This window comes from Triticum dicoccoides, chromosome 2A, assembly GCF_002162155.2.
Source record: "Triticum dicoccoides isolate Atlit2015 ecotype Zavitan chromosome 2A, WEW_v2.0, whole genome shotgun sequence".
Classification (NCBI taxonomy): Eukaryota; Viridiplantae; Streptophyta; class Magnoliopsida; order Poales; family Poaceae; genus Triticum; species Triticum dicoccoides.
Genome location: NC_041382.1, coordinates 518,918,018 through 518,923,351, shown reverse-complemented (window position 1 = coordinate 518,923,351; position 5,334 = coordinate 518,918,018). Strand labels below are relative to the sequence as shown.

The 5,334-nt window shown below is 47.1% G+C and overlaps 1 long non-coding RNA gene across 1 annotated transcript; it reads right to left on the bottom strand.

Moving 5' to 3' along the window:
• Positions 1–4,695: 4,695 nt before the first annotated feature.
• On the bottom strand, positions 4,696–5,328 carry LOC119355133. Its single transcript, XR_005171468.1, has 2 exons — positions 5,072–5,328; positions 4,696–4,979 (listed from the first exon to the last, which is right to left on the bottom strand). It is a non-coding gene; the product is annotated as an uncharacterized LOC119355133 (long non-coding RNA).
• Positions 5,329–5,334: the final 6 nt, after the last annotated feature.

Below are 5,334 nucleotides of genomic sequence, written 5' to 3'. Positions count from 1 at the left end.
GGACCTTAAAAGACTTGTTTGTCTTCGCGGCAGCTGTGGGTTGGTGTGCTTGGACCAAACTACGCAGTGTGGGCTTTGACATCGTAGCTCTCTTTTGGACGGAAGAATTCTCCGGTTGCGGGACAGCGGGAGGGCTTTTGTCGGTAGTCTGGGCGAAACCAATCCACGCAAAAGACGTCCGGTGGGCAGACAAGAATTTTCGTTTGACTCATGATATTATGCCCCTTTGGAAGATGGTGATCACAGAGGTTTGAGTAACAGTAGTTCATTTTGTTACTGGCTGTTGCTCAGCCTTGCTTCACTTACATAGGCTTATGAAAGCTACATTTGCTACTAAATTTTGGCATATGCGGCGATTTTGTGAATTTGTTATTTTCCATGAGGTGGCTCATTCTTCTCAAGTTTACAATGGCATTTGGCGAATCTAATTACTGTGAAGTTGGCTGAAAAAAGCTGCTAGGTACCTCATTTGTTGGACGAAGCGCACTGTCAATTCTGATTTGATCCAAATTATTAGGAGGAAACATTAGAACCGTAATTTAAAGCCTTCCAAATCCACCAAGGCCAGTTTTCTTACGAGTCAAATTTTCTACCTGCTCCTGCAACGCTGTCCATGTCGAAAAAGCATATTGTCCGTTGTACTAAATGGCTATGCTTCAAGGCATGTGATGTGCAGTAGATGTCTGGTTAAGATTAGGCGGAACCGGACGAACCCAACCCCTCATGAAAACGGCATCGTCTGCTGGCACGGTCAACCGAAAAAGATAAGCTCGGTGATGGTTAGGTAGATCTAGGCATTCCCACGACGGTGAGATCTGCACCTATTTTCTTTGTAAGCCTTGCATGAGGGCGTGTCTTAGCTAGACTGACACCGATCCACCCACCCTAGTGTCTTCTTAGCCAGTTGTGTGTACATACAGGCACGGTCACACGGCCGGGGTAAAGCGAAAGATGTTTCTTTCTTTCCGTGTGCACGATGGACGCATCACGCGTTATTAAGCTTTCGGAACCGAACGATTAGGCAAATCGCACCGCCGGAATCAGTTGGCTCGTGGATGCATGTGTGCTTGCAGACTGATCTCTGTCAAAGTGCAGAATGAGAGCAGATGGGCGCCATCTTTCTTTCCAGGGAACAATGTTGCGTGCCCATCAGTGCATGTGCATCTGTGCAACAAGCAAGCAATAGATCGAGGCGAGCGAACCACGTTGGGCCGTTCGTCGGTACGGTACGGTACTCATCGGCGGCACCGCACACGCCCATCCAGTGCGCGAACATGGTCGTAGATTCGTAGCCATGTCGGCAGCCGGGACCATCCATGATCGGAGCCGCGCTCAAAGGATGGATCGTGGAAGGAACTAGACGCAGATGAGCAGGGAAACGAGCGATCGGTCTGGAATAGAAAACGTTGCAAATAGTGTACTCCATGCTGTGGACTGTGGTCGCCGGAAGTCTCGTCGCAGCTTCGCCCATTTTGCGGCCCATTTGCAGCGTGGATCCAAGGGAGGGCACAGTCCCTCCGAACTCTCTCTACGTACTAATTGGTTGTCGCCATTCTTTTTCTTTCCTTTTCTTTTTCTTTTGGAGGAACTTGTTTCATTCTCCGCATCGCACTCCCAAAACCATAATCAATTGCTCCTGTCCTGCGTCCTCTGCATGTGCCCCTCTCGCCCTGGTTTTCTTCTTGTTGCTTTGCGCCTTGCTTGCAGTTGCCGGGTTCAATTCAACACACGCCGCCCGTGCTGTCGGCGTAAATGCGATGCATGGCCTTGCCTGACGGTCAAAGCCCGGGGCCCTACTGGCCTACTGCTGCTCGTCAGCGGCGGGCGCAGTGGCCGGCGACGTGAATCCGGTGACTCAATTGATGATGCCCCTTGGCTCGGTTCATGCACTTCAATTTGTTCCAGCTTTTTGCTCATACTCCTACAGCAGGGAGTAGGCTCCTAGATGTAACTGCTCCCATGACTGGAATGAATGTTGCTGCACGGCAGGCTGCTGCTCCTTCCGAGTTTCCCCGGACGAAGGATCGAGCTACTACTATACTTCATACTGTAATAATCCATGTGGTGTCGTGGGTGATTTGTAACAAACTCTATTCTCTCTTATTTAATGGATGAGGCAAAGCTTTTGCCTCCGTTTCAAAAAAAAAACTATACTTCATACTTGTACCGTACCAGTATTTTGTACGTATAATACTAAGATGCAGTAGCTCGATCTGCAGCAATCAGTGTGGCAAGCAAGTTCCACAGCCTCGCTTGGCAGAAGCTCGTATGGACCCGGTTCCGATCCCTACTTCTTGAGCCATCCAGCATTTGTTTTCTACGGTAGCTTTTCTGGATCCTTCTGGTTCCGTCATGCGGGTCAGCGGGTGAACAGCAATGTCCTCGGCCAGCTGCTCTTCACAGGAAACCGTGTCGCCTCAAAACCCTAATGGGGGTGGCTCTACTCTGGACCAGTTTCTTTCCCCTTTTACTTGCTACTCCTACACAGGTAAGGTAAGTAGGTACATTGCCCGCTGCTTGCAGCTGGAAGTTCAGGTTCGTAACAGTACATCAAATTTCCCAAAAGGCTCCGTCCTTTATATCTCACCTCTCAGGAAATCATACTATGCCTGATAACATTGCAAGCGCCATTCTTTCCTTTGTTTATCCTGCTCTCGTCTGTAGATACTAGATACTAGGGATTAGGGACTGTTTTTCTTATGCTAGAGTGCTAGTACATATATAGGCCTAAATCCTGATTATCAAACCATGCATTTGGTAATTGGTAGTATCAAGTCAATGCTTGAGCAAAACAACGTACTAACGTCCAGCAGGAACCTACCAAATCCATGCTAGTGCCCTCCTACGTCTTTTCTCATGTTCGCCCGCTCGCACATGCTCCTTAAATCTCCTTGATAGTTGAACAATGGTTACATTAGAGCCGTGCTAGTACTGATAATCACATCCTCTAGCCTTCTATCTTTGCCATCTTGTCAACTTCTTTCCTTGTTTCGGGAAGGTGAGGAATTTCTCGCGAGCGAAAAACGAACGACATTGCAAAACCGCTTTCCTTGTGAAGTTGTGAGCAGCATCATTTCCGTGAAAATAATTTGCCTTTCTTGGTTCCCGCGCTTGCTTTTCTCCTCCAGCTTTTATCTTGCATGTTTTGTGCCTTTTCGTGTATGGTGGCCTCAAGTAAAATCCACGGATCTCTGACACCAATCGACATACCCATGTGGCCAAGAAAACCCATGAAGTACGTGTGAACAGGCAGACATGAAAAATGGAGCACTTCGTTTTGTCCATACTGTTCCTATTTGAAAAACTGTGACATTGATCCTAGGATTAGAATTTATACTTCAAACTCAATGAGAAGTCTCCAGTGCAAAATAATTAAATGGAACAAACTTCTACTCCGTATATTCTCACTTAGTAGTATGTACCACAATGACTATAAGCATTTGTTAGAAAAACAGTCTGCTTTCCATCAAAAGGAAAACAGTCTGCCATACCAAAAGATCAAGGTTTTCAAATCTGTGTGATAGATTACCATATTTAGCTGAACTGAAATTAAAATTGGTAGTATAAGCACAGCATGTCAAGTTAATTTATTGTGCCAACTGTTCTTCTTGTCTTCTTTCACCAGGCTCGGTCAGACCTGTTGGCACCATGCATGCTACCCCAGCAGCGCAGGTTTCACACTGACCTACTCCATTGTACCTCAAAATAGATAACCCAACTTTATACAGTACTCCTATTTGGGTCATCTATTTTAAAATGAAAGGAGTATAAAGTTCCAATTTTGTATAATACCAAGTTGGGTCATCTATTTTAAAATGAAAGGAGTACTGAGTTCGTAAAAATGAAGTTAAAAACAGATCACGCGCCCCGCATTCAGGTGGAGTACTAGGGTTCGGTTCTCTTCCGCTCATCACTTCTGTGACACCTTCCATTTATAACGTAAAATTGTTTCGGACGCTAAGATTTTTATGACCAGCCTTAGAGGGTGCTTGGATCCAAGAGACTAAAAATAGTCTCTTTTAGAGGCTAAAGTTCCAAGCACCCTTGACTAAAGAGAGGCTAGGACTAGTTTTGAGATTAAAAAATTTTAATCATAGGAAATCTACTAAAATATGTATTAGACCTCTCTCTCATCATTTAATGTCTCTCCTTTAACACATGCGAGTTCTGGATTGAAGGTTTTGGAGGATAATAAATGCTCAATAACTTGATTTTAGTCTCTTTAGTATTTGGATTTAAATATGGATGAGGCTAACAAGTTTTAGAGGGTGTTTGGATACGTTTTAGTCCCACTACTTTTAGTCATGGGACTAAAAGTAGTATCCAAGCACCCTCTTAGTTAAATGAAACCACTAGAGTTAGACATGCATGCACCCGATAAATGTCATTCCTCGGGGCGTGTGCGCCTGTGCCTTTGCCAGTGCCTATGGTCGCGGGGATGCACCTAGACGGCAGAGACCTACTATACTGTTCTTTATTAAGCGTCGCATGGGCATATGCTGCAGAACACTAGTGTGAGATACTGTAGCTCACTGCGCCGCAGGACTTGCAGGCATGCATGCTGCGCCTGTGCGAGCAGAGCGTGATACTCAACGTCACATATTTTATGTGTAAACTCACTGGCATGCAAACATCGCATCTCGTCACCCATAGGCCAAGAAGATAGAAGAACAGCAAAACAGAGACGCGATCACGTTACATGCAACGGGAAACAACACCTTTTACTTCCATTTCCGTGGTGATTAATGGTTTTACAGTGACACTGGCAACATTGCGACACTAGCAACACAGACGCTAACACTGGACGAACACAAATGATAAGCTGGTAAGATAACTAATGGGAGCCATCTGCATTATTCCATCTCCTCAGAGATCGGCCCTAGTAGCTCGGCAGCAACTCACACACCGCAGGAGGATCAACGACGCCGTACGTACGTGGCTCTTCTTGGCCTGCTCGCACAACTCTTCTCGACCGCATCCTGCAAACACAAATGTTTACTTGGTTAGTTGGTGCTCTTCGGACAAATGGTGTGTGCATGCAAGAATGTAGACTGGTGTGGTTTGCACGTACCTAGGCTCCCAGCTTGACAGTGGTGGATCTTCTTAGTGGTGGTACGGCGGAGGCGGGGGGCTCGGGGTGGGAGGCTTGTACGCCGGAGGAGTAGGCGTCGGGGGCTTGTAGGGCGGTGGAGTCGGCTTCGGCGCCGGCGGAGTTGGCGACGGCGGCGGTGATGGCTTGGGGACAGGCTTGTACGCCGGAGGTGAGACCTTGGGGGCGGGCTTGTACGCCGGCGGTGAGACCTTGGGGGCTGGCTTGTACGCCGGCGGTGAGAC